Raw genomic sequence first — 11510 nt, forward strand, 5'->3', positions numbered from 1 at the left:
GATGTATATTCTCACCGTGTTTCCAGGATGTTTAATGGTCTCAGTTTTGAAGCGTAATTCTAAAACTCTGTATTTTGCTCCCTAAACTTCTGGAGGTCAGTGTTGTTTCAACCATCACAATCAGAGCAAAAAAATTATTTGCACATCTATAATTCCACCATCCCAGGTCCTGTGGAAAAAAAAAAAAGTAAACAAAACCATGGGGAAACATTTGGGGGTTGTTTCAACTATATTAAGTCTATTAGTATAGCTAGGTTTTCAATGTCTCTTGTAGAGGTCTAATATCATGACTAATTCAACAAGAACGGGACAGCTATATTTCTGGGTGACTTCTCTGAACACCAGCTGCCCCTCTGACTTCCTTAGCTAGCACATTTTGATCCAGCAAACATATTCGAAGAATGAATTTCACTGAAAAAACTCCAGAAGCTTTTATGTATTCTTGATATTCCAGGAAGCAAATCTCATTCTTTAACTTGACAACCTGATACTTTACATTTTGAATGTTAACCTCGAGGCTCTAATTTTTTTGTTTTGCATCCATGCACTGAAGGCTAGAACTGGAAAGCCTGCAGGGGCCATCTGAGCTTAGCTAGATTTTTTTACATGTAGATAGCATCAGAAGCAAAATAATTGAATGCCGCTGCTTAAACAATCAACCTTTTATTACAGAACTACCAAGAGAGAAGAAGGTGGCCCATTTTCTGTATTTTAAATTAACCTTTCAAGGGAAGGATTAGTGAAGCTTTTAAACACCAGTCGAGATTGTAACCTCTGTTTGTCAACTACTATGATGAAGTAAACTGTGATTAAAACAAACACACTAAACTAAAACCCACATAATTTGGTGAAGTCTTTCAGTGCAAATATTTTAGTAAAGGTGAAATAGCTAATACAAGTATTATCAGGTTTCTAAGTAAAGGGCTTGTTCCTGAACATCCCAATATCTAATTAACAGATTCTTCCATTTAAGATGGTTTGGTTCTCAAATTCTGAAGTATCAACATTTTTGAGATTACTGATTGAGGCCTCTAGAACTACCTTCTTCTTAAGGACAATCTTGCTCACTGGAAGTGCTAATTAAAGTAGACTCGCAGGCCCAAGGAGTGGAGCCGACTGGAATTTCCTGAACTGGTTTTCTGTTTTTGAAATACAGCTTTCCTTTCCCCCTCCCAAATCCTAGAATTTTCAAATGCCAAAGTTATTCAGACTTTTTATTTTTTGGTAAGTAAAACAAGTGAACATATAAATGGAAAAGTTATTGAGATTTTTCAGCAGATTTCAGTCAACAACAAAAAGTTACTGTTTTTAAACCACCGAGGAGTGATCTAAGGCAGCTAAGGGGGAACTTATTCTGAAGAGGGCAAGAAAGGAATTGTACTTTCCATCGAACCCAGGTCATACATAAGGAACATGGATTCATGTCAGATGCCCAGGACAAATATTCTCATCCTTGACACACCACTGTGCTAATCTGAGGATGAGATATTTTTAGCCAGCATTAAATCAATAAATGTTTGGAATATTTCCTAATGGCTTTTTTGAATGAGTGAAGTATAGGCTTTGAGCTACAAACATATTTAAGTAAATAATTAATAACACTCTTCGGTGGCTTATGACCATATGTAAAAGCTGATTTATACTAACCCAAACCAGAAATACTTGATTTGTACTTGGGTAGTGACATGTGCTATAGGCACACCTAATGATCAATCAAGGCAAAATGACTCTGCGTATGAACTGGTATTTTGCAAAGTAAAGATATTTCTCGTGGTTGAGATACTTGGATCTTCTAATGTTGCTGCAAGAGAGAGAGAATAGATGAGACGCCCCTATTTTCAAAGTGGCTGTTATTCTGCAAATCTGTAGACATCTGTCTTTGTATGTGGGGTTAATGAATATGAGGCTTATTTGGTTTTGCAGGTTGGCCACCCCAAAATTAACAAACATAAAATCAATACCAGTTGAAACTACAGCCCAGGTAATTACAGTGCATGGATCTGATCATCAGATATGTAAGTTACTACCCTACTACTGGAAAATGCAAAATTTAGCTGGTTATGTTCTGTACTGCTTTTCTCACAAATATTTCTTTATTTACATGAAGTTTACTTGAATTATACAGGCAAAGGCCTGTCTGTAAGCACAGAGACAATTTACCTGCCAAAAAGCTGTCTTAGAACATATACACTGCCGTATAGAGAATTAATTCCATGCTTTGAACAATTACATGGTGATTTAAGAAGGTTTTTTTTCTTCATTTTTGAAACCATTATCATGACACCAAGTAAAGTGTTTGGTGATAGAGACTATGCTAAGAAAAGAGATCATAGAGTACACAAGCCATGTGTTTTCTGTGCATTAGCCTTTCACCAGCTGTTTTATCTGCTCTGGGAATCTAAAAATGCCTCCTGACACTGAAACGCAACCCTGTGTTAGATACTGTGCTGAGGAAAAATTGCATACTTCCTCCAGAAGATTTGTACTTAGAACATGATCCCTGCATGCTGTACATATACGTTTAACTTCAGGGCAGAGAGCACATCTACTCAAATTAAGGGAAGAGTTCATAGTGAGAAGCATGAAATCTGTGTACAAATCTTCTCAGAATGGGAGGCGTGGTTTTTATACTTTGGGGTCAGGGACCTCAAATCTGTAATGCACATGCAAAAGTGTGCCCCTATTCTATTTTGCAGGCTGCTCCTCAGCTGTCTTTCTTTAAAAGCGCAGCTGCAGGAGCAGCTGGTGGCTGTGCCTTCTCACAGCTGCAAATCACGAGTCACCTGAATACTGAAGAGTGTCTGGTGTCACGTTATGTAAGGAAGGAGGTTATTCTGCCCCTGAGCATGTCCAGACAGGCTGTCCCTGAGGTATGCTCATAAGTACTTTCATTGTGGTCACCAGCCCTCCATAGACCTTTAAATATTACTGCGGTACAAACACATACTAGTGATTGCAGTGCTTGAGAATATAAATGTTTCCACTGAAGACAGGTGTGTTTTCTACTTGCTGAGGGTGGTTCTTGCCTAAGTGTTTCTGTAAATCACAGTAGGTAGTGTTTATGCAGCACCCAAGCCCAGTGCAAAACAGCTGGAGTAAAAGATCACCTTCAACACTAATCAATGCCGTATTTGTTTATAGATAATTAATGAACGACTGAACAATTCCACTGTGGTTTCATTGCAGTATCATCCACGTTTAGAGAGAGAGTTCACAGCTACCTCATAACTTCTGGTGCCAGATTTCTTGCAGGCTTTATTAGCAGACAGGTGTCTTCCTCTGCTGTGGTTGGTAGAACACTCTGAAACATGCCTGAGACCTAAAATGCGCCTTACATTACACTAAATTATTAGGGTGACTTGAGCTTGGTGTATGTCTATATACACAGAGAGAAGACATCCAGTAGCTGGCAGGTAAAAACCTAACCGGTCACCACAGCTAGAAGCTGCAGTTGTACAAATTCAGACCAAAAATAAAGCTACCTTTTTTAAAAAAAAATGTATTTTTAATACAGCATAATTAGCTATTTGAATATTTGATTAAGTAAAGCAGTAGACTTGCCACCATTTTAAATCTATATTTCAAAGCTATGGATTTATTTAAAATATACTCTTTACCAAGCTTACATTGATGAATTTTGTGATCTGTGTTATACAGAACATGATAAGAGATCACCTGAATGATTTGAGAAACCACAGAAGTCAATTCCAACTGACTCCGTAAAGCTACAATCTTGATGCTCTGGTCACCCAGCTCTACAACATAAATGCAGTACCTATGCCCAACACATCACTTCCTTGGTTTAAAGCAGTGGCAGAATAAAGGATCTCACTAACCGTGCTGGCTGTGCCGTGCCTGGCCAATAGTCAGGTAATTAAAGTGGTATGCGGGAAGAATCAGTTTTATGCAGGTGAGCTGCAAAGTTTAAAGGTGGAAAATCTTCATCCAGAGGAAAAGAAGAAGAAAAGAAAGCCAGTGGGCTGACTGCAGGATCTGCTGAGAGAGGTGGCAGCTGCCTGGGGTGAGGTAGCAGTGTGTAGATGCTCTGTCTGAAGCACAGGAGAGGAGAACTGGGAGCCTGGCGGGGCACTGACCTGAATCTTGGAGAACACAGCAGTGAAAGGAGAAGGCAGAGAAATGCAGGCAGATGTTTTACTGCTCTTTGTGCTGGTTTGCACAGCTGTTCTGCTAGTATGGGACATTTAACATCTACCCATTAACAGAAGGAGAACAAAATGTTAACAGAGGAACACATTATACCACGTAACGGTCTGAAATCTCCAAGTGACTGAGAGGTATGTTATCTGTGTTTTCAAATCAGCAGTTTATCTTTGCAAGTAGACTAGTGCCAGAAGACTGCTATGAACATAAAGAACAAAATGACCCTGTTATTTATATTAACAGAGTAGCCTTAGCCCTGAAATAAAACCAAACCAAATAAACTAATCTCCCTAGCACAAAACACAGTCAAGTTCAACTAAAAGCAGGACAAAGAGGTGCAGGCACCAGTGATTTAGAATATGTAGAATACTGCTTATGACTATAAATAATTATTGGATGCTTTTGCAGCATTAGTGCACAGATAAGCACAAAACCAGTGTGAAAAGCTGCTGTTACCTGGTAAGACTTGTGTCAATGCATGAAAAAATAGCTGCAGTGATGCAAGGCACTCAGTGCAAGACACATAGGAACCTGGAGAAACAGGAGATAAATAGAACAGAGAATGATTTTTCTATTATGGCTGCATGTATTTATGGGAAACAGTGTGTTGCCTGTTGCTGGTATAGCAAAGCCTGCTGGGATTTTTAAATTAATCAGCCAAATATTGTTAAATTTCTCAATTCACTTAGTCTGCATTAAATTGCAGACTTCGAGCTATGTGAGAATGGTACATTGTATTGGACTATAGAGCAGTCAGAGGATGGATGATAGTCTGAATTTTGGAAGGAGGAGGATTTCTTCAGAACAAAGGTTTATCCCATTTATGACATGTCTTGAGAAAGCTTATCCTGTCAAGCCATTTGTCACCCTACTAACTACCTACTGAGCATGGATAATGCTTCTTTGCTAGATCAGTGAGGGAAAAGAGAATTTCAGAAGAAAGGGAGGTTTTCATTTGGGGATTTTAGGAGATTGGGAGAAGAGCTGATAAGAGTTAGCCTATCTAAGCTGTTTGAACCATGAGAAAAACATACCAAGAAGGATTTTACTAAATGCTCATAGTGCAGCTAAAATACAGCCTTTCTATTGAGGGCAACCTCATTACCTAGGTCTGTAAATTACATGAATTGGCACAAACCTGTGGTTTGCAGGATTAGATCTGGAGTGAATAGAGAATGCTCTGAGATGGATGTGGCTCTAATTACTAAAATTGAAGTGAATTAAGTCCATCACATATTTTTGAACATCTGGCTTAATGCTAACTATGAGACAGTTCTGACATGAGATTTGTTACAACACAGATGTCCCCAAAAGCCCCACAATTAAGAAGCTTCATTTCCTATTAACTTTGAAGTTGGCTCACCTTTATGTCCATTGGGAGTACTCACTGCAGTGAGGGCATTTGTAAGTTCAATCTAGTCCATGTGGCTCTTCTTCTACCAAGAGGGTGTCCTCAGTGTGGTTCTCCAAATATGCCAATCAGCTAATCTTACTTGCCTTCCTCACAAGGATTCAATCAGAGGCTCAGGAAATAAGCTGTATCGGTGTGTGCAAATGAAGGCAATGCATCAAACTGCTGTGCTTTTAAAGTGTTATGATTGCTGTCTCAGTGAAGTACTGATCAGGGAGGTCATATTTTTGTAATCCATTGTTCAAGCAGTAAGTACAAGGAAAAATATCAAAGTTAGCAAGGATATATTCAAACCAGGTGTTACTTTGATGAAATCTGAGGTGATTTCTTGCATACAAGCATCCCTTGTGTGCCAGAAGTCTGCTTTTATGGGCTGTCTGAATTCACTAGTGAAGGATTTCTTGATGTAATTCACAAGTGAAATACGAGCTAGAGGATTACTTAAGTTCATCAGTGCTGAAATGCAGGATTTAATTAATTATCTTCATAAATAGCAATGAACAACACAGGGTTATTTTAAGGGATATTCAAGGTATCTCTGTAAGTGGAAGATGACTTATAGGTGACATCCTACAGCCTGCAAAAGTACTCCCACCTGTAAAGCAACTGCATGTAAAGCAACCAGCAAGAAGGAAAAATGACACGCAGGAAAGGAAGAAAACCATGCTGGGTGAAGGCAGCTCTACTACAAAGACAAGTATTCAGTCATGTCATCTTATAAGAGCACAGAAAGGGAGTGATGAGGATGCATGATGACTGCCTCTTTAGGAGGAGTTGCACATCCACAGTCTACCTCATCTGAGAGTGAGTGATACAGTTCAAGTCTACTTCCAAATCTGAGGACATGAAGAAGAGGCAGGACTTGAAGGCCTATACCCCATACATACTTACTCTAGACGTATCTCTGCCTCAAAAAAGAAACCATTATTTCATGGTATTTCGTTAATGTGATTGAAAATAACTTTTAGCGAGCATCAGCTGTAAGATGAGTGACAGAGAGCAGCACAGTGTCTCCATTAGCACTACAGAGAGAAGCTGCCTTTACTCCATGTGTGTGGTAGTGAATCCCCTGACATAAATTGTCCCAAAAATGCCACCAATGCATTATAATCAGTCAACAACACTGAGCTAAAGCAGATGCAGTAAGCTGTGTTTGCTCAACCCAAATCACCACCAACCCCAAACACTCTGTATTAAAATGCATATGAAGATCAGCTATTTATTGAGATCTGCCTGCTGGATTTCAATACATTTTACTAATCATCTCAAGCCAGATAATGCTTTCGAAAGAAAAATAATCTTACCAGTATTCTGTTCAGCTACACAAAGACTTGTGACTAGATAAGCCCGAGAAAACTGCATTGAATAGAAATAAATCACATATTAACACTAGTATTTCAGAACTGAAAGCAGACTTGGAAATTAAGCATTTTCCCTCTTCAAGTGTTGTCTGTGCACGTACATGCATTTCATTTTTTAAAACGTTAATTTAACACACAGAGGCAGGTAGACAGCAAGCAATCCCGGGGAATGAAGTCACTGGTTCCTTAGCAGCCCAGCTGAAATGCTTTCATCCTGACTCAAGCAGGCTGCCTTGAATAGTTTAGGTTCCCTGCTTATTTACCGTGTAACTTCTGCAACAATAAACCACGTTGTTATTTTTAGTGATGCATTCAAGAAGGACTCATCTGAAGCCCGATTACCTGGTGCAGAGTTCCCAGTCATTGTAACATAATGAGTTTTAGATCAGTGTAGTCCAACTCAGTAGTTAAGGTATCTGGAGTTGTGCTTCTCAAATTTTCTCATACCAGGCCTTTCTACTCTGTTTCCTAAAATCCATCTGTCCGTCCAGTCTGGGCCTAATTACTGTCCCAACATTAGAAATACAGAGATGTTCAAACCTCCTCATACCTGCTTACCACCCCTAGGATGCTCCCCTCACTCAGCCCACATGTTGACACAATATGTTCTATTTAAATGTGATCAGGGCACAGAAGTGCTTCTTGTGCCCCCACTGCCATAATATGTGATCATTCACAAATCATGTAACCAGGTCCTGTAGGATTTATTACAGTAGCAATGGGAAAACCAGTGTTGCTGGCTTTGTGCTATGGGAGAGCTTGTATACAACACACAAATTCTCAGTGGGAAGGAACCAGCAAGATTTCCAGCCCACTTGTGGGTCAAGACCTGTTTGCCTCAGGAGCATCCCTGGAGTGTTCTTGCTCAATTTCCATCATTTAACCTCAGCCTCTGGTAACACCAGGCCACAGCTGCTCATAGCATTATAATTATTTAGTTGTTAAGATCATGTAAAAACCTTAATAGCCAGGGTTGTGGGTACCTTGCTATTACCAGCGCTCCTGCTTCTAGCTCTAAATCTGCAATTGCAAGAGAGAAGGAAGATAAATCCTTCAGAATTTCAGGAAGAGCATTTTGAGGAGCTTTGCTTTGAGGGCTTATCTATGACTATTTAGGCCTAATCCTGCTTAGTTTAGCTCTGAGAAAAATCACAAACAGATGGAGAGGTAGCCAACACTTCTGATTATTTCCCACTAGTTAAATGCAGCACGTACAAGAAAGAATGGGGGTCTTTACCCCAAGGAGGTTGCAATTCTTTCTCTTGCCAGACTTTCTCGTGACGATCAGTGCTTTTTTTCTGAATTCTCATGATTCCACTGCAAAGTAAGTAACATGTATATTTCCCCTGTAGAAGCTGTCTAGAGTGCATGAACAGCATATTTTTCTCATCTCAAGAGTTTTCCATCTGTTGCTTGGAGAATGATCTCCATGGAAGGGAGGGAGAACTTCAATAGCAACTGTTATGTCTCAGTGCATTTTGATAATACCGAGTGTGCTTGTGAAATCTCTCTTGCACTCAAGTGACTGCTACGTCCTCTGAGGGGACATTTCCCAGGTTTCAGTTTTGAAGAGAACATTGCTGCACTAAACCGTTACTGTAAAGCTGTGTCTGGTACAGAATTACAGGCCAAAAGGGGCTTGAATCAACACTCACCAGCTTTGTCTTCACTCCTCCGGTATTTCAGTGCATGTTCTTGTGTTAGCAGCTCTTGCAGTGGTTAAAACTGACTTGGTGTCACTCCCTGTTCCCCTACGAGTGCAATATTGTAAATTCTGTTCCTGCTCTCCTCCACACACGGTATATAAAAGTCGCACTTAAAATTATTTACCTGTAGGATAGGCAGTCCAACCTTATTCCACGCTTTTCTCTCATTTCTAATCGGGTTGCTTTCAGAAAGCTCATTGTGCCTGCTAGGAAATACCTCTGCTGCTCAACAGTGCCCTCCACTGTCAAGCCAAACACATTGTGTTTCAGAGGAAAAGCCACACCTGGAAATCGTCATACTGAGTAACTGCACATTCCTCTGCCAAATGGTTACAAGCAGCCGAATTACAAGTTTTAGAATGTAGCTGTGAATATTGTATAGTCATGTCTAAGTTGGAGACAAAACTTCTGAGGAAAAAAAATATTTAAATGAGTACGGTAGTTAGGTATATTAAATAAGATGCTGTGGCTCTGGAAAAACATTCATAAATGTTTCTATATTACTATTTACATAGATCAGGAACCCAGCCAGTGCTTGCTAGCAGATTTGGCTTGCTTTCCAGTTCTCTCCAGCCTTAAAAAAAACCCAAACCAATAAAATACATTAGAATCAGCTTAAGCAGCTTTTGTCACAAAGTTTAAGGACTCTGACTGGGTGGAGAAGATCATTGCTACCTACCAAGATTTTGGTGACATCACATATTCTAGAGAGCTAAAGTTGCCTGAGAGACTGCACGAGGGAGCATCGCTAAGAAAACACTTGAGCTTCTGCTTTAAATTCTTTAAAACAGTGAATATTCTTTAAATTCACTTTAAAACAGTGAATATATGAATAAAGATGCAAGTGGCAGAAGGATTAAACCCAACAGTATGAAAGTTTGGAAGATCTTATTCCAGACTTAACCCCTCTACTGGGCAACAAACACATATTGATTATGTTTTCCTATGCCGGCTACAGCTCTGGAAGTAATGAAAGGTATTCCTTCTCTGTAGTAGCCTACAGCCTGAAAAAAATGCAGATGAAGAAAAGCAGAGGATAGGACTAAACACAAACAAGGGAAAACTGGCATGCCTAAGTGCTACTACAATTACCATCTAACTTGAAGCTTGCAGAAAATTATGCTGATGAAGTCTACATTAAAAAAAAAAAAAAGTAGTAAATCTGTCACATTCAAATGCAACTCTGCACAGTAAGTGGAAATTAGAAAAATCCCTAAACTGGGTTTAAATACACCATTAAAAACATTTGTACAAAAACTGGGCTTTAATCCAAAGCACAGGCACAGCCAAGGCCATCTCCACTCAGCTATCACTACACAGAGCAGCTTGCTTTTGCTAAAAAGCTTTCAAGTGAGTTATTTTGAGTCTTCAGAATCATGTATTACAATCCACGTTGGCTTATCTCTTGATGCAATAATATAATGGGTAGGTACCACAGAAAAAAAAAGAGTCGTGTTAAAAAAAAAGGCTTACAGTTACCGAGAAGCTGTGATGCAAGTACTTGTGTTGGAAGTTTGCATTTTAAATACCAACTAATGCTTCATAAACGTTTCTATATTACTATTTACATAGATCAGGAACCCAGCCAGTGGTTGCTAACAGATTTGGCTTGCTTTCCAGTTCCCTCCAGCCTTAAAAAAACCAAACCAATAAAAGCAAACTAAAAATCCCCAAGGCTCTACTTGCTGAGCCCACCACATGCCTGTGCTCCATAATCATCAAACTGGAAGATATTCAAAAAGTCCTTAAAACAAACCATTCAGAAATAATCTATCACACTGAGAGATGAAGTTATGTTTCTGTGACAAGAATGTGATGGTGTAGTTTGCAATTTTTAAAAGGGGGTTTATACTGAACCTAGATTTGGAGAAAGAAAATGGCAAACTAGTTCAATTAATGTCATCATTATTTTTGCCTAAACATGGACTATGCACTATTTTTTACAAACGTGGCATTTCAGAGCTTCAATGACCAGTAGTGTAGATGTGATACTGTTTCCCTAAAATAATGGCAATGTTTTCAGTTAATCCAAGGTGACTTACTACCATCCTAGAGACTGAAGGATGGTCTGGAAGAGATCCACGCACGAGCTTCACAGCCACATGGCTTTAGAAGAACAGATGGACATGGCTGGTGCAAAGGCAGTTGAACATCAGTCCTCCTGGGGGCCTTACTAAAAGCCCATGCAAAGTTCCCAGCCCCTTACAATGCTTATTTGTGCACACAGATGTCCAATAAAAGGTAGGCAGGGGTTTGCCCGTATAGATAACCATATACGTGCGCATGTACACACACCCACCTTTTGATATGAAAAACCCTTCTTAAGGTTCACTACAAAATAGCACATAGAGGTGCAGCTACATGAAGATGAGAAGGAAGCTGGAAGAGATATAAGAAAAAGCTGCAGGGTGAAAAACACTGAAGGATTCCCACCCAGCTGAGAAAACAAAACATGCCGTGTAGTGACAATAAGCAGCACTAACATCACAGAGCGCAATATGGATTATACTGAATAGGCTACCTACGAAGGAGAAAAGATCGTAAGTACACGAACAAAACTAACTCAATTTCAGTTAAACCAGCACAGGTGGTTACCCCCACCTAAATAATCAAGACTGCTCACAGGCCAGAGCTGTGCTTTATTTATTATTCACTAATTCCGTCAGCGTGAGTTACAAGGACATACATTTAAAAGCAGTAATTCATGCTGTTCCTAGTAACTTACTGAAACACCATACCTTACTGAACACCAGACACCTCTCTTTTGCACATGCTGGGATTGAAGGCAGATACTCTTCTCATCCATTATTCAAAATAGAAGTGTTACCTTTTAGTCTTCAGATTTCTATCAGCTCATGGCAAATCACAGCA

Source organism: Nesoenas mayeri (genome assembly GCF_963082525.1).
Source record: "Nesoenas mayeri genome assembly, chromosome: 2".
Classification (NCBI taxonomy): domain Eukaryota; kingdom Metazoa; phylum Chordata; class Aves; order Columbiformes; family Columbidae; genus Nesoenas; species Nesoenas mayeri.